Raw genomic sequence first — 19,977 nt, forward strand, 5'->3', positions numbered from 1 at the left:
AATCACAGATAAAGGCGATAAATATCAAGTATTTATAAAATTTACCAACGACGCTTGGGTATTATGCATATTCGCCAGTAAAAGTGATAAATTTATTAAACCCACCAATAAGATTGGTAAGTATGCATAATAACCGATTTATCACATTTACCGTAACATATACAAGGAGACCGGTTAATTCACTTGACCGAAAATTACTGGTAAACCGTTAATCCTAGAGGTATACTTCCAGTTAAAACAAGCATCAATAATGTGTTAACCTCAGATATGTCATTCATATTTCAAGGGGTTGTATAGTTATTAAAATAAAAAATGAACTTTTTGTACGGACACCCTATCCTAAAAACCCAATTAAAAAGTGGTTGTCTTGTCTCTCTTGAGGCCGGAAAACAATACATGGTTCTAAGTATAATATTCACTGAGATATTTGAATTAAAAAACCGGAAAAAAGTTGTGGAAAATAAAGCATAATGAGCTTGTCCGTTAGTTTATGCTGTTCTTTCTCCATTTTTAAATTCAAATATTTCAGGTTTTTGGTTGACCTTGAGAGTGACAGGGCACCAACTTTCTAATTGGGTTCTTTAAAACACTTTGTCCTTATACAAATACAACTACAACGCCACAACAGGCAAATTGCCCAACGAGGTGGCTGACTTAAGAACATCATGGATCCCCGAGCCATTTTTTGGAGGCCCTACCTACTACTGCTACACCACAATTATTTTTTGAAAAAGTAAGCGTTTATCAAACATTTATAGTGTAATCTCGGCTTTCGAGCAAGCGCTTACTGATATGTGTGTGCGTTTACATTCCAGTTATTATTTTCTAGGATGGATCCAGTAAAAAAATTTAAAATATTTTTTTAACTTGTCGACTCATATTAACATTAAAGTGAATGAGTTTGCAAGTGGTATTAAATAATATCGTAGTTTCGTGATTTCTAAGCTGGTTTGTGCGGCTAACAGTTGTTGATAGGAAAATATTAGCGAAACAGATATGTCATGTTTCGGCTGAGCTGATAGGAAAGAGCCACAAAAATTACCACAATGCTTATTAACACTTAAAAAGTAAAAATATTCACTAACCCTGAAATAATCCAATATAATCTCACCTGAAAACTAATACTTATTAACTTAAAACTACAATACTTACCATATTATATCCGAGACGGAAAAAATGTTAATTAGCAAGTTCATTTTTCATACCTCTCTTAATTATACTGGAAAAAAATTTACCCCGTGGCATTTCAGTGAAATTCATCTGGATATCGCATGGTCGAAATTCTTGTTTTTTTTTACCATTATTTTCATGATGAAATAGTCTCACAAACTTTGAAGTGGAAATTAAGAATTTGCATCACCGCTATATCAATAAAAGTTTATCAACATGAATGTTTCACTATCACAGCCAATTTTCTTTCTTTTTGTTTATCGTTTTTCATGTTTTATTTTAATTTCGGAATCAATTATGAAAATTCTCTTCCTTTTGAATACTCTTATAAAACACAACCTATAGTATGTAAATTAAACGTGTATTCCCTCTTGTGTGAGAAAGGATATCAAATATCTTTTTTTCTCTTTCATGGAAATAAAATTAATATGAATGTCGCGAATACTGATAAAAAAATATTGGGAACATTATTAAATTTACTTTAAATATGAGAGTAGGAGTCGGTCTACTGCAGCCCGCAATAGACAGTAACTTCTTGTAGTTTCCGTAAAAAAAGTAAAATAAAATAATATTTACTCGTATACCGTGTGGCACGAAGTTTTCGCTGAATGATCTCAATAACTCTCCTGAAATGTAAAAAAATACGTAATTGAATTTCTATATGTGAATAAATTAAAGCAGGACTAGGATCCTATGGGTTTATTTGAGTTGGGGGCGATGAGAGAAAAATTTCTGAGGAAGCGGGCGATGTGGAACAAAAAGTTTTGGAAACTACGGGTTATCTAAACAAAATATGTATTATACCATACCCACGGTATATTTCATGTTGGATATAAAAGCAAAATATGGGGGAGTTGACATTTCAAAACTTGCGAAAGTACTATCTAAAATTTCAAAATTCGATTCTTTTCAATTGAATGACAAAATGACCACGGATAAAGGTTGAACTACTAAAAAAATTCTTTCTACCAGTTTGATGTGTCTTTAAGCATTTGAAGATATATAACTTATTTCTCAGAAAGGACTGATATGTTACGGTAAATGTAATAAATCCGGTGATTATACATATGAATCATCACTAACCATTTTGGTAAGTTTGATACATTTTGTGAACTACCACACCTGTGATTATATATATAACCCCCCAGCTCGTATGATATGTAAATAAAATAGGATATAAATAGCCTCTCTCTCAATGAATTACTTAAATTTACCAAACATTTTGCTTTTGCCTAGGATGACGAATTCTATCGGCGGTGTTGATTACGTTTGAAAACGTTGATAAATGTTGAGAAAGCTAACATATTACAAGACTTATCCTTATAATACATATTTTAATTTAATTTAATTTGTTATGGCAAAATATGTGTAGTGCACCCATCACGTACGGAAGAAACTGATAAGTGGTTGAATTTAAGTAATATATTTTCACACGCGAGTCTTCGATATTCATTATACTTACCAACTTCATTTGGGAATTATGCATAATGAGCGGTAAAAGTGATTAATGTAGGGGAATTTATGGAACTTACCAAGACGATTGGTCACTATGCAAAAAAAAACCTGGCGATTATGGATAATCACTGACTTTTCACATTTAACGTAACAGATGTACAGTAGTTCAGTGACATTTATGAGTGTAAGATGCGTCTGAAGTGATGTGTTATCAAAACATGCGAAGGAAGTACTGTACGTATCACATACAGCCTGAATTACACACGTTTTTAATGAAAAATACACCTTGCATATAAATATATTCTAGGCAGTATGTCGTCATTAAAGAAAGCTGTTTCTTCTTCATTGGGATTGTACCTGTATTGGTGTGCATACCATAAGGATAAACAATATTCTTTCAGTTTCAGAGGCCAACGAATAATTTTTGTGAACGATCAAAGTAAAGCGGCCTACATGCAAATACCCGTATCGTACGTGTATGGGTTACGTGATAGTCCTGAAACGGATAAAGGGAATTCGGTGAGAATGGAGGATTGTGCATGCTCGAAATTCCGGACGTGCAAGACTAAAGCTAAGAACGTGAAATTTTCACCATATGTCCCAAAAACATCGTCCAAATTAATTCACGGGGGAAAAATATTTCAGGAAAGGTACAAACAGCGAGAAAGAGACAGACTGATCGGCTTTAGAAATTGCACATAGACCAGTTCTATTCGTGTTATGGGCTGCATTTCGAAATAATAGAACGTGATACAAGTAGAGAAATACAATTGCTGTTTCAAATCATAAAATTCATCTAGCACATTATAGATTGCATGACTGAAAAAGTTATTCTTCCTATTTATCTCTCTATCCATCTTGTACATTAGTGAACCTTTGCAGCTGAGTCGTATACGCAGAACTTAGATGAGTCAGTAATGGGGAATTCTATTTTTCAAAAATGAGAGTTGGTTTTGTCTATCTTCAGATATTAAACGTCAATCGATTTGGCGTGAACATGGTACAGCGTACCAGGGCCGTAACTAGATGGGGCAGGGGGTAGGGGGAAACTGCCCCGGGTGGAAACATTTAGGGGGGGGGCAGTTTTAGGTGGGAACAAAGAACACCACCACAAAATTATCGAATTTTAAAGCTGTAGGGGGCGGCAAAAGTCCTAGTTACGGCCCTGCAGCGTACCGTTGTGAGAATTGCGGAACGGACATCCAGAGAATTTTAGTGTGGGTGGTTATATAGGGTGAGATTCATAAAGAAATATACAATGGCGAGATGATGTACAAGTACTTGTAAAACAGTAACAGCTGAAGACGCACAGGGACCACAAAATACTATCTGTTAGGTAGATGCACTCATGAGGTTGTGTTCCTCTGCTGAGGGAAGGGGTGTAGGACATAGCGCAGGTGGCACGTGACTAATCAATCAGAATTGCTGCGTCTGCATTGGAAAAGACATTTTGCATTCTTGAATTAAGCAAACTGGAATTCGTAACTGTTGTCCAACGACATTTTCAACCCAATTAGAGAATAAAATTGCCACTGTCATCCTGTAACTGCAGCATCAACCAAAGACTTGGCATATCAGCAAATAGCCTCCAGTGACAGTTTTTACATGAAGAACGAAGGGCTGTGTACTTTCTTTATAGAAGCACTAGAACAGATTAGTCATGTGACACACGCACTATCGCCTACGTCACTCGCCTAACCAGCGAAATACAATCTTTATGAGTACATTAACGGATTGAGTTGTGGTATGTGTCTTCAATTGGTACCGTTTTAAAGCATCTGGAAACTGCATACTTCTTTATGAATAACTCTGCATTAATCAATAGACGTGTCGAACTGCATGCTGGTTTTAAGTGGAGCACAAATTTTTCCATGGTCGACAACACAAAAGCTTTTGAAAAGCAAGGGTCGATATAAATCTGATTGACTGTTCAACTCTGCAGAAAACTACTTTCCACTCTAATACGTGCGGAATGCAATAAGGAGCACTTGAAAACTCCTTCCAGAAATCATGTAGGGCCTGGTATGTGCCAGACAATTTATCATAGGCCATTCTGGAACACTCTTGGAGCTAAGAATATTGTCATAAGGGTGTAAGAGCTGCATTGTAGCTTTAAATAGAAAAGAAATTCTTAATGTCTCTTCTTTTTGCTGGTTTTTCGATAAGCAATACGTATTCTATCTGCTACAATAAAATTTGTATTTGATACATGTTGCATAAGAACTTTTCTACTTTTAATTCGGTCGCAATTTGTTTGGAGTTTTTTGTATGTTATCAAGTTTTGATGCTGATTCCTTTACTTCAGTTTTGGCCAAAAGGTATGTAGCGCTACAATTTCATAAGCGAAACCGCAGTACTTCAGATTTTGACACCGGTGTAGTTGTTTCTGCACAGGAATTTCATACCCCTTTTTTTTATTTTGACTAGAACATTTAACAATATTTCTCGATAAAAAATTATTGAACCTACAAAAAATGTATGTGGCGTGTCATCTTCTTCGTATCAGATTATCGGAATTTTTCCCGTTTTGAATGGTTGGAATTTGCAATTATGCCTTCAATGTTTTTTTACTCATAGTTCGAGTGAAGTTTCCTTTGGGGGGATGCGGAAAATTACTTTGATATTGATTTATCAGACATTTTGTTTCAAGGTCATTTTTTCTCTTTCAAGGAAGAAAAAAAATCCAGATTTCATTCAGAATCATATATGTGCCAAAAAAAAGAAAAAAGATATCGAGTCTAAGAGCAAGTTTTCCGCCCACTTCCACGACATTTAGTTTACCGCGAATTTCCTAGATGTTGCTGTTCAAGAAAAACTTTTCTTGTAACGTGTAATTTAGGACAAGAGAAATTATATACACTTTTTAAAAAATTTTCGTGTACGATGTAGTTGTTTCTGCTCTATCCGACGCATTACTTTGCGTTCTTTCAACAGAGAAAACAAGTCCTTTTATGTTTCGACAACCATTTATTAAAACTTTTTCGTCATGCAAATTCAATTTTTTTTTTGTTCTAAACTGATGTAATGCATCAGAAAAAGATTGATGTATGTTCGTGATACTATGATGAACTGTTAATTTGTATTTCTGTTATAATTAAAATGCATACAAAACCTGACAAAAAATTATATCTCTATGCGAAATCTAACCTAATATGCAGTAACTTCGCCGTTTGATTAATCGTACCATGCATTTCTCATCGCAATTTTCTATCTAGAACCCATGAATGAATGATTTTCTTTATTGACAATTTTTAGCAATTGTCGCAGAGTTGTGAAGCTTAGTGATGGTACACTACAATTAGGCTCCTTTTCTTCAGAGAAACCTCATTCAAATCAAATACTCTAAAGTCGTTGATGCAGATAATTTACATAATTTATAAATTATTTTAAGTAATGAATCTGACTATATATACAAATATTCATCTCGTACATTTGTCGTATTAAGAATTTTCCAATCCGTGAAATAAATTTCAATTCCATTACAAGTTGCTGTAGCACATTATTTCTAGCCGAGGGTTATTTATAAGCAATACGTAATTGGTAATTTCGTTGACATTTGGCAGCATTTTTGGCCAGAATTGGCGATGACCATGTATACGATCGTAATGTCCCACATTTTTTCTCGGTGAAATTTAGGCACCCTATCATTGTGCAAAAAAAGAAAAAAAACCCTTCATTTTCGTATTTCAGTACATCTCATTTGTTGGGGCGAAGTGTAATGATAGAAAAGCACTTCCCTCACATTTATAATATTGATATATAATTTATTATACAGAAGTATAAAAGAAAAACACCTACACACAAGGAAAGCTACAGGTCGCGTGACCATGTCGGCGATCAACCGATAAGCAAGTGTTTCTGCGCAGGCGTGCCGCTGCTTCCTGTGAGCGGGGGCAATGCAATCTCGTGATGGACGCTGTCGCTACAGATTATAGTTTTCATGTTCAAAATGTCTTGGACCTCGGTTGTAAAGACACCTCGATTATAAGGTAAAAAAACGTCGATGTCATCTATCTTGATTTCCAGAAGGCATTCGATCGGATCCAACATGGTACTTTTGAAGCATTTACATGAGAGGGAGCTTGGGGGAAACTTGTTAGATTGGATACAATCATGGTTGAGAGATAGGTTACAACGGGTTATGGAGAACGTGGGAATTTTTCCAATGGACAGGTGTGAAAAGCGGAGTTCCTCAAGGAAATGTCCTTGGGCAGATAATTTTTCCACTTTTTAACAATAAACTCAATCAGGGTATCGATAGGATTCTTAGCAAATTCGCAGATGACGTGAAACTAATGGGGGTAGTCGGGAATCCGAACGATAGGGAGATGCTCCAGACGAACTTGAATATGATTTCAGCATGGGTTAATGAATGAAGCATGACATTCATTGTGGATAAGTGCATGGTCGCTCATTTTATTTCGAACAACCCACTTTTCATTTACGAGTTGAATGGTATAACTATCCCGGATGCAATTAGATTTATCACCGATTTATTACCCGATTTGTGAATCCTCATTAACGAGCGTCTTCTGTTTTCTGAACATTGTTCAGTGGCTGACAAAAAATCGAGTAAAATGCTTTGTTTCATTCTTCAAAAGGTCTCACCGCGTTCTTCTCTTTTTTGAGGCTTAGTAAGATTTTGGCGACCATACCTACAGAGGGACATAGACTTGGTCGAGAGGTTCAGAGAAGAGCTACGCGTGGCTCTTGTTGGTATACAAGGCTTAAGATATGAAAAGACTTGATTTCTTGAATATGTTTATATAGGAAGAACGCAGGTGTCGGGGGATATGATCGAAGTGTTTAAATTACTATGTCATCCATATTTTTTATGGGCATCTTTTTTCTGTCATCTCGTTGGGCAATTTCTCTGTTGTGGCCTTTGTGTTCGTATTTGCATTTATATAACAAAAAATTTCACGGAACCTTCGATATCGTTATAACCGAGTTTGACAGTATATACCACCTTGTACAAGTGCAACTGACAAACGCTGTCATCATTAAATTTTTGTTTCAGATACTCTAGACTACTACTTGGTGACATGAAATCAAGTTTATAGGATCCATCAGTCTTATCAGCGGATTTACAAATACACCTCTACACGTATAACTTGAATGGCCTAATTTTTTTTCCACAGGAAGTCTATGTTTAAAGCGAATTAACCGAGAATGAACTTTTAAAAAACGCTGTTAGGAAACAGTATCAGCAGAAACGGCATCGAATAATTAGTGCTTTGAACATGCAACTGATAACCATATAAGTATATGGGATGGTGTTGGTTTTTCATAATAATTTGGTTTACGTACATTTTCTATCTCGAATAAAAATCAAAGGAGACGATATTTCATTCGATTGTCAAGTATTTTCTTTTCTGAGTGAAAACACATTAAGAGCAGGATGTTAAACAACCATCATGGAGCTGAACGGCACTAGAAGTCACAAATTCCGGCAATATTACTCGATTAACGGCAGCTTACTTCACAGTCTCATATTAAGCCTTAAAGAAACAATTTCGAGATACCATTAAAAGTTCCCGTACCCTCCTTACAATACTAGGCTATCACCCTGAGCAGCCAAGGAAAGGGTGGGCATCCCATCAGTTGCCATGGCAATTCTCAATGCTTGGGGTTGTTGCAATAGCACTCAATGGACGTTAGTTTATCAACCGAAGATCACGCGAGCGATAGCTGAATGTGTACTACATGTTTGCCGTGACGGTACAGATATTCAACAAATAGCTCTCACTCGGTTTTTTATTATTATTATTCATATTTTAGCATTTTGCGGGCGTTCATCATTTTAACGCAGATTAAGGGTTTCAAGATGGAAGCTGTCGATGTAGGGGCTAGTCGCAAAAAAATTTTCCTCCCAAATGACACCAACAACTTTAGGCTAACGCTCAAGGATATCTTCTCTCAGTGAAAGAAAGATAACGTAGCCACTCCATAATTGCAGTTTCGCACGTTCAACAATTTTTTTCCTCTCCCATTTTCATCTAATGTCTCTTAGATGATTATTTACCCTAAATTATTACTACCGCTACAGATGTAACTTGAACTACTTTTTAAGAAATAATATGTCAAGCAGAAAAAATATTTCAAGCAGAAAAAATATTTCGGCACTTCTGAAGGCACAATTACATACTTACAAGAGTTAATTATAGGATGTGTGTGTGTGTGATTTCTCTCTCTCTCCTCCTTGGGATTAAATTTACTCTGCAATTTTTATTCAATAATTTTTTAGTTGTTAAAAAAAAAATTTTCTGTTTAAACATTTTTTCTCAAAAACCACTTGTTAAACTACTTCTTGAACTCGTAGAAATGAATTTTGTCTTTTAGTCCTTTCTAGGGCAAAAGAATAAGGCAAAGATTTTAATCTTTTTTTTCAACTTGTTATGTATCAGAAGGTATATAAAAGATCGTGTCACTGCAGAAATTTTATGAATGTTATTGATATTATGCATATTATGGGGTGGGAAATTATTATCCCACCCCATTAACGCATCATGCTAAATCGAGTGAACGATGGAAATAATCATTTTCTCCTTGGTATCTATAGTTCTATATGGCAAAATTAGGTGAATGAAACAAAATTTTATTTAAAATCGAAGGGATTTATGAAATTACCTTATTCTTTGGTATAATTACGTAAAAAATCTAATATATATACACACAAAATTAAATACACAAAATATCAATTAATATCAGACTTAAGAGCTGTGAAAAGAAGTAAACAAACTTTACATGAAGCCATATCACATTTTCTTACAAATCATGTTGCTCCTTTTTTTCTTTGGTGTTTGTGCAGTAGAATGCACAGAGCCTGTATTTATAAATGACAATTGGTATATGTGATCCTACATCTGAAAGACGCAATTTATTTTCTATCACAGGTGACCCATCAGGATTATTACTCTTCTTACAAACTCCACGTAAGGGTACGTAATCAGGGCGTTTTTTTTGCTGGAAAATGTGATTATCAATTCATTTGCTAAAATTGTCCCTTAAATTGACTTATGGGTTTCTTATGGTTAGGGTTATAAATGTACTTGTTTTCTGTTTGACCTTCTCTTCATAGACCTTAATTTTCCCATTACTTGCAGGCGAATGCCTTTCAAGTATTTAGAATCTACGCATGCAATGATAAAGGAAATTACTGCCTATAACATCTTTGCCATTACATTTGAACAAAATAAAAAACACTGTTCATAAAGCTTACACATTCATTAAATTAAAAACAAAAAAAAATCATAAATTATGAAACATTGCTGACAAAAAAAAAGAAGAAAAAACAGAAAAATTAAGAATGTAGAAATAAAACTGTCATTATTATTATAAAACTCTTTTGAGCAAGATTTTTGACATCATCGAGAAATTTTTAATGCCAAATTATATATTGAATTACAATGAAATGATTGCATACCTTTTAAATTAGCCATTGTTTTTTTTAATAAGGAAAATTTGACTGAGAAATCTAACGAGTGAACCACTGGGATACATACAGGGTGATAATAATTAAAGTTCCCGTACTCGGAGTAGTTTTTCTCCAAAACTGCTTATCCGAACACAGCCATATTTTTAGGATATCTTACTGAGATTATGCGGAAGAGATTTATGAAATTGAAAAATAAAATCAATTTGGCTATTGCTCTTTTTTATTGCATTTTACATTTTCCCATGGTTCATATAGCGTATATAACAAGTTTCGATGGTATATGTCTACCAGAACGGTCGCTATAAAGGTCTTCAGTAGTTTCAGTATACTGACACTGCTCAGACCAATGTAGCACTCGTCAGTATACTGGCACTACTCAGACCCATATAGCGCTTTATGGTATATATACGCTATATGGTCCAAAGGAAAATTCAATAAAAAAGCCCCACTTTTTCACTTGGTAGTCGAAAATTGAACTGTTTTTTTTATTACACGAATCCCTCTCCCATGGTCTTATTAAGATGTCCTAAAAATTTGACTGTATCCGGATGAGTAGTTTCTCAGTACGAGAACTTTAACCGTAATCACTCGGTACTGCCCACTTTCATGAAAAATCTTTCATTATAGGCGGAAAAGGCATTTCATATCGATAAAATGCTTCCATCTATGAACAAAATCCCCAACTTCATACAACTTCACAAGAAAAAAGATTAAATTTCAATAACTACTTTAATTTTCAATGTTGGGAAATTATTATCCCAGAGACCCGTAAAAGGTAATACCCAATATCTCTTAGAACTACCTCTGTTCAAGATGTCGTTCCGTCGTAACTCATTATTTATGACAACATAAGATAGCAGAACGTATCATATTGATTATATATAATGTAGAACTTCGTTTTCACGTTTAACTAGCAATCGATAACGCTGTGAGTAGATGATGATTCTCTGTATTGACATATCACCAAATTGTGTTATACCTTTCGATTTTTAGAAAACAGCTATACGTCAACTCGGAATAAAATCTGTTATTTATTGCTCGACCATTGATTTTGTGCTGTAAGCACTGAGTAGACAAGAGACATTAAAAAAATTCTTCAACGTAAAGGCCGTAACGGCGTGCAATTAGTACAAAATTTAGAACTCGCTTAATTACTATTTCCTTGCATTATAAAAACTGGCATTTATTAGAAAATGCTTGATAAATGCCAAGAACCGATTCAACAGTTCAGATTTAATTAAAATAATTGATATTTGATGCTATACATAATAATTTTGATAGTAAATTTATTGAAGATTGTGTTTTTTTTTTAACTAAAATATCAACATGGATGTTGCTTCAGAGTAAGCACCGCAAGTTTCTAAAATTTTGTTTTAAAAACGTGTCTCGTGTCTGGCAGGGCAAGAAATATGATGATTCTCATGCGACAATTATAGCGAAATTCGCAGTAATATTGTTGGGCTACCAAACAAAAACAACTTTTCGGCACCGTTTTTAACACGTTATTTAATGTGATCACGCCGAGACTCTGGGTACCTGATAACAATAACCAAATGATAACTATATCGAAATTCCCGTTTCTAAGAACGGTGACCATACATCCCGTTTGTTCAAATGGGGTGTATGTTGAGCGGGTATTGGTGAAACGTGAAATCAAAACGTAAACGTAAAATTCCTATGAACTAAAACGTAAAACTCTTTCTTTCCGGCTGCAAAATGTTCAATCTTTCCGTTTTTTAAAATTCAAATAAAAACGGGAATTTTTTTTTTTCTTTAAGCTAAAATATTTTTTTTATTCAGCCATTGTGAGGCGTCAGCATGAAACTGTCGAATGCATATTATGAATTACTGTTTTTTGTGTGCAATACGTTTCATAGATCCCTTGAGAAATCCTCTCTTCGGAAAGAAAGGGCGTATTTTTTTTGTTTTACATTTGCCTTCACTATAGGAAGGCAAATATTATCCGCGATTTTAATAAGCAGCGTTTCGAGTGTATTTATAAGTTCTATGATCATTTTTTTCAATCACTTTTTTTAATGGAGACTAGTTAATTCGTCTCGGAAGGAATAGGTTCAATTTTTTTTTGGCAAAAATCAAATGGTTGTTTTTCTTTCGTCTTGAAAGAATAAAAAGATCTCTCTCTCTCTCTTTCAGTGAGAAAAATTGCAACTTAGTAAGAAACTTAGCAAAAAAATAAGCAACTTAGTAGCTAACATAAAATACATAAAGAAAGTGTTTTTGGCTGTTTACAAAATATCAACCAACGCGTATAATTCTTAATTTTTAAATGCTTATATCTTTTTTCCTATTTCATAGATGCGAAAAAGATACTAGTTTTAGAACGATTTATTGCTGAAACCTAAACTATAAATCTTTCAAATTTGTTGCCAAAAACTATTAGAAGAAAGGGTTAAAACAGTGTTTTTTCTGTTTCAAACTGATATGCAAAATATTAAAATATTTTTATTTTAAATATAAATGAACTCAACGGGAGTACCGTATCATTTTTTTCTGTTTTTATCTACTACACAAAACTCTTCAAATATTGGAATAAATCCTGAAAAATTCGAATTTATCTTCTCTTCTGTAAAATCTAGTAATTGGATTGAAACTTTTTTTTATGCTTCCATCAAACAGCCTCAAACTTATGACCAATATTCAGCTCAGGGTAGTGAAAAATCTACGTGGAATCTAAAAATAAATCGTACCTCCAGTCTTGAGGCAATATCTCTATAGTAATTCGTTGAGTAAACAGGAAACAAATTTTTTGACGTTTCTGTTATTTCAGAAAAACTCAGGCATTTATTTAGCTTCGGGAAGGAAGATGTCAAACTGAAAGGTATTCTTTTGTTCTCTTTTATTTTCGTTATTTTTGATTTTTTTCTCTCTATTTTATTCGCTGAAAGGCAATACCGGGAATTTCAATTGAAGCTGAAAGAATGAAAAAAAAAAAGGAAAAGAGAAATTGTCGCTGCAGAGAAATTATGCAAGCAACTCATATTAAAATCAGGATTGTTGATACTCGGAAAACCTATGAAAGAAGTAATTGAATATATAAGTAGGGTTCATATATCGTAAAGTGTGGTGTCATGGCTACAGATTTTGAACACTTTTTTTTGTCTCCCTTATTAATTCATAAGGGATTACACATTTTTTTTTACTGAAAATTGGACTACTAGAAGGAAGTTTTTCTCTTGTTTTTATGCAAGGATAATTGTTTTGCAGCTTATTATAATGGAGAAAAATGAATGCAATGTCGTAATCAAGTCACCCAATCTGACGGAGTGAATTGGGCGCACTACTCTATCATCTTGATATTTCACCCATCGAAGCGTATGTTTCCATCTCACCCACTGGAAATAATTCGGGACAGATAAAAAAAGTATAAATACATAAATTTACAATTATTACAAATATTTAGATTACTGGAAATAATTCTTTTATGTCTATAATGTAAATCTGCCTAGTCAAACTTGACTGTTTTTGGGACGGTTCAGTCCCAAAATGTATGATAATGGGGTATTCATTATCGAAAATTTCAGTAATCTCTGACCTGGGTATTTTCTTCCCTCATATTTGACTAAAATAAAATCCCCCAACTGTGATATCGGGTATACTTTGTCCTTTATCAAACTGTTCTGTAGTAAAGTTAGAACGAAATGTTTGTTTTTCATCTCTTGTGGTGAAGGTGCATCAATTTCAGAATCTTCTTCAATGAGAATGCTGCGTTCACTTTTCTGTCTCTTATGGTTTATTTATTTATTTTTGGTTCCAGTATGATCAGTACTTCTGGTTGAAGCTTCCTCAGTGTGTTTAGACTATCTAGGTCATCAATGGTTATAACTTTTACTGGAGAAACTAATATAAAACACTGTCCCTCCAAGCATTCCGCAATTCTTAAATGTTTCACCAATCGTACAGCCATTAATTAACAAATTGATTTAATTAGATAATTTATCATACTCAATTCTAACAATAAGTATTGAAACAATAAGTATTCCTACAAAAGCAAACTTCTATCAAGACTGTAACATGTAACCACTAAGCTCTGTAAACAAATTTTTGCAATGATTTCATGAAATCTTAAAACACGAGTTATGATAAAGGTAGGAGGGAGGAAAAAAGACAGGATAATGAGAGATTTGGGCACAATTTTAAATCGTGGAGGCTCACTCTTGCGACTGATCTGGACTCGCCACTCTATTTCTCATTCATATCTCATTCTCATATCTCTCTGTCTGATAATTCAAAGAATAAAACTACATATTTTTAAGGTAGAAAACTTTATTAAATAAATAATGCCTTTACTATTGATTTTTCCGAGATATGTAGACCATATATCATGATAAGTGGTTGCAAGTAGCACTTGAGACAAAATCTTCGTCTCCGGAATATTACAAAACGTGCATTTAATTTCAGGTGTTATCCAGAGGTTATCCTTTTTTAGCACTTTTTTTTATAAAATCGTACTGAAGTGAACTTAAATAAAATTTTTTGATAGAAAGATTGTTTCAAAATGGTAAAAACAGTGATGTTAACATATAAATTTTCAATAAATTTTCTATGAAAATTCATTTAAAAAATTAAAAAAAATTATTTCGAAGTTTTTTCGGTGAGTCCTGAATTACTGTGTTAAATGTGTGTAAGAATTACTGTGATAAAAAGACAGTGAATGATACAGTTCTAGAATCTTTTTTTAGGGGAGAAATATCTTGAACTTTTATAAATTATATATAAGTTCGATTAAATAAATATACGATGAACAATTAACTTTTTACCGGCCGAATTCAGATCTAGATTGATTTTTATGATTTTTTCCTTCTATTTTCACTTCTGATCCTTCAGTGTAGACATATCAATCAAAAAATTTCCCTGTACGTTCTCTGGACTTGCCCATGTCCATAGAAAAGCATTAAAATTAAAAATAAAAAATAAATAAATATAATTCTTCCTTGAAAATAGGTGATTTATAAAAAAAATTAAATTTATAGCGTAAAAAATGTGTTGAAATGATTGAAATTTTTGTTTTGTAAATTAAGTTTGGAATCTCATACTTTCAGGAAAAAAATGTGCTAAAGTGCGTTAAAATGTTAAAGACTAAAAATTTAGTCAGATCATGTTCCGTTGTCGTATTTTTATAGATACTTCATTATACAGTGTGTTTCGAAAAAAACATCGCCAAATGAAAGGGCGATTCAGGCATATGATTAAACACATCAACAAAGGTGATTTTTTTGCTATTTTCTATCAAATATATAATCTATTGTATATTTTTGATCATTTCATTACTGGAAATCATATACAGTATTGGTGTCACCTATCAAAAAATCTTGCAAATAACTACAATATTTTTTTGCAATTTATGATGTTTTACGTTTCCTAATGAGCATGACACGATTACCTAATGAGCTCATTTCAATGACTAAGGGTAAAGAATCTAAATTGGTCAGATAAGGATTTCAAAATCAAAAAAAGGCGAGCAATTTACGTACAGGTGTCCTATAAAAATAATTGTCTTGAATATATTGATATTTCGTTTTCCCACCCAGAAAAAATTCGAAAATCACAAACACAGATCCAAATACACTAATTTTGTAATACTGTGACGTACAAATTTATAGTCAATTTACTTTTTCTGATTTGATAGATCACCCATTCACTACGTACAGTCATATAAATTCATGTTTTTATGCCAAAATTATTTTTTACTTTCCCAAATGGAAACTTTCCATGCATATTTTAGCGTTCTTTTTATTAAGTTTCAACACATTTCCTTTGTGTATGTGTGTTTCTTCTTCCAGTTTAGTACTAAAAGATTTATTTTAGACACCTTTTTTCACTTTTATTTGTTCCCGATTCCATCCAATTCCGTTAAGGCTTTGTTAAGGAATTTTATTAGGTTTCAGGTAATCCGTTTTACGATCGACTCTTACTCGTTCGTCTTCGCTTCCTTACTTCTCTTCTTTTAATGCGGCGGCTTAGTGTTTTCCCCTTCATTTAGGTAACAGCCAAGCAAAGTGAATTGTTTTATTCATCACAATCGCTTTTTTAGTTAAGAATGCAAAGTATGCTCTGTTTTGCAATGTTTAAAAACTTAAATATAATAAAATGAGTGAGTTCTCTCAGATTTGTTTTAAAGATTTTTATGCTGAGCATTTATAAAAAAGTTCTAAAGTGCTTTGAAACGAACCTTGACTGAGTACTACTACTACGCACGACCATACCACTGGATTTTCATTTAGTAATGAGATCTCAGTTCAACATCCAGCATTCCAATTCAAAATGGAATATATACTACAGCAGGACCTCCCAAATCTGGACATTTACAATAGAAATTTTTTTTCCAACCGAGAACTTTGATGTTTTTCTTTACCCAAATTCTGTTTCGGCCTTTTCTAATATACATCGGCCATTTTATTTCTTTTTTTACCACTTGTTGTTAGCGTCCGATGCGATTTTTGGATTGCCGGGAAATAATGATGGAAACGGTATGTCTCAATGAATGTCATTAGTCAGAAAGTCTGTTTTGATCAAAAGAGAGAACTTAAAGAAGAGAGAACTAGATTTCCGAAAATCTAAAGTGATGCGGCAGATATAAACTGCTAATGGCAACAACGTTTCAAGTATATGTGAGAAAGTTAAACTTTTGAAAAGGCTGGAACACAAAGAACACCCGTATGAATGTTATGTGAACATGAAATCGGAAAATCTACCGTTTACGATATTTAGAAACAAAAAATATATCGTAGTTAATGCGCATTAAAATAAGTTTCTACATTATTTTCCTGACCAAATCTTTGGTCCTCTTTTGATGTCTTTTTTTCTTACAATGGTTTAAGTGTATAGGAGCTTTTTTCGCAGCAAGTTCAGCAGTTCCAGGTAAGAGCGGAAGCTCTAAATGTTAAACTACCTTAACAATAGAAGAAAATTAACCATTCAGTTTAATCGCTAACAGTTTCCTCCAAAACTGTACTTGCGCGCGTAAAATGCCGTAAATGCGTTTAATGGCATGAACAATTTAACCTTGGTTGGACTTGATGGTAGAAACTTTGGGCAATTACAACAATGCGGTTTGCTACATTTTTTTTTCAATAGTTACCGGTAAACTTATGAATCTTTTATTCTATGGCCACTCGGCTGAACCATGCTTGCCATTTCAATGTCTTCTAAACGTAAAGAAGTAAGTTGGAACATACAACAAAAGAATTTGCAAAACGTTCTTCGCTTCAACAAAAATAATATATGATTAGAAATGTACGTTATGCGAATTCTCAATTAATCAATAAATGAATAATTTAAAAAAGGATATACGAGTTAAGATTAAGTAGTAACTTTTATGATTTTAATGTACCCTTAAGATGCAGGTATTTAGCATCGTGGATAATCAGAGGTTCTCGCTTCTCCAGTTTTGAACTTGAAGCTTAAATGAACTAAAGAAAACAAAAAAGTTTTCTTTTTTCTGTTCGCGCATAATTTTATCCATTAATCTCAAGAAATATTCTCGAATAGCTGAAAAACTGTACTGCCAGTTTAGAGGACACTCGTACCTTGATCACGTTCTTTTTAGAATTCTACATTATGTGCGACAGAAATACCACAGTTCTTTTTTCTTTTCCTCTAAAGCACCTGGTAATGACTCTTCGAATGTCATTACGATGGACCCTTCAAGAAGCATGCATACGTGTCACGAACACGAAGTAACGTCACGCAAAACATTTTCTTTTCCTTGACGGCCTAAAATTAAATCTCCAACGCATACTTTCATTTTTTTTTCTCCGCCATGTTCATTCATTTGCAAATTTCTCAGCACGGGAAGACAATGCCATTTAATGAAAATTGGTTATCTCATTTCTCTTACTGTATAAACGCTAAAAATATGACCGAAAGAAAGTGAAATTCTCATTACACGTTAATCCAGAGTCCAATCAATATGTATATATGATTATTTTTAACAATCGCAACGTTTCATGGAAATGACTTTATCTCATAACGCTGAATAAATGTGGGTATCACCAATCAAAATTATGCTAAATAAAGTTCCTTTGAAGTTAAAATCACGTGCTATCATATTTTTGTGACGTAAATGTTGCCACTAAATGAGTAGAAAATCAAACGCATTTACTAGAGGATACCAATATTGTATTTATTGATTTACTCGCATGTATACCCAATCTATTAATGAAATGGTACAGCTTAACTTCAATAAATGGTGAAAATATTTTATGGATTAATATTATGTCGGGCATAATATAAAAATTTACGAGTTAGAAGGAATGCGTAGTAGGGTGGGTCACCATTCTATGTAAAAAAATTTTTTTTTCAAATTTATATCCAGCACGGTACGAAAAGGGTGTCAAATGATGCCTTTAGTTCACATATAAATTTTTTTAAGAATGGGTTATCATCTTCGCCTCCAGATTGACTTTAAAGAACACATATTTTGAAAAAAAATAGCTTTTTTGATGAGTTGTCACAGTATATATAAGATTTTTAAAAAAAATTAACGTGTGTCTATAAAACAAATACAAATTGCATGAGTAACATTTATTTATTACAAGAAAAAGTTTACAAAATTTATATTATTATTATCATATTTCAAATAGTACGAAAATCCTTCTTACTATCGAATTTTTGCATAGCTTTTCGAGACTGGTTTTTTTATGAAGTCTTTTCTCTCAGATTTTTTGTACAATGTGGCTGAAGTTTCTGTAACAGTCTTGACCGCCTTTTGTGTGTGACATGGCAGGCGTAGATTTTTGATGACGACAAACAGATGTCTTCGTCAGGTATTGATTTCAATATATTGTGGATCAGATATATTTTCCTTCTGCCAGTCGATGAGATCGATGTAAGATGATTCATCAAATTTTACTATAGGAAGGTTGAAACAGTCGGAGTCTATTTTTCTGAACGCGGCGGTCTGCCGGTTCACGGATGTGCGGTTCAGAGTCGGTCAACATTTCGATCAATACATTTTCAGGGTGTGCGAAGTAAGTGTTTCTTTGAATTACAAGATATATTTTGCCTTTCAGTTCTGCGGGCAAATGCCAAGTTGCAGAGATGAGCTTGAACAGGTGCTGTGTTCCATCTTTACAGGAAGGGTGAGTTTCGATAGCAAACCAAGTTGGAGCGTAAAACTTGACGACATACGTTGCTAGAATTATTAAGTTTTCAGAAGAAAGTTCCATCGAAACGTACAATTCGATTAGCATTTGAGTTAGTCATCGGGCATGAGATATTTTGCCTGGCGATTTGTTTGCTAAACGGATTATCTAACCTTTTTTTCAAGCAGACGTATGACACCTCCATATTTACCAACGTTCACATTAGTTCCACATCACACCCAACTGCCACTGACTCCATAGATATTTCTGATTCCAGGAAACAATCGAAGATTGCGCTTGTTCTATGCATTCAGATGTGCAGAAGCTGGTACTTTGAATCTGGTTCCATTATCAATGGAATATGATCCTCAAGAATACCTATATATATTTTCCCGTCCTTTTCTGATATAATTAAAGATTTATCCTTCCGTCCGTTGAGGTATAAAGCATATACATTTTATTTGTAGGACTTAAGTCGTTCATTGGTCGATTAGGAAGCTTTTCTCTCTGACAGGTATTTTTTTAGTATTTGGGGCAAATGCACTCTTCGGTGTTCTTACACTTGCAGGATGAAATGTCAAACGAATAATTTACGGCGAAACTCTTCTAATTGCTTCTTCGGTATTTTAGGGTGTGATTTTAAAAGATTTTTGCATTTCATACACGATACGCCTTCAACATCGCTTTCACCTGTTGGACAGATGGAATGGAAGCTCTTGACCATATTTCTTCAATTTTTGCCTCGACAATGTCCGCTATTTCTTTATACGTGGGCTCTTTATTAGTTTCATTATCATGTTTTATCTTATG

This window comes from Pholcus phalangioides, unplaced genomic scaffold, assembly GCF_987345545.1.
Source record: "Pholcus phalangioides strain wild (caught in Gottingen) unplaced genomic scaffold, Ppha-v1.0 ptg000011l_1, whole genome shotgun sequence".
In the NCBI taxonomy this organism is placed as follows: domain Eukaryota; kingdom Metazoa; phylum Arthropoda; class Arachnida; order Araneae; family Pholcidae; genus Pholcus; species Pholcus phalangioides.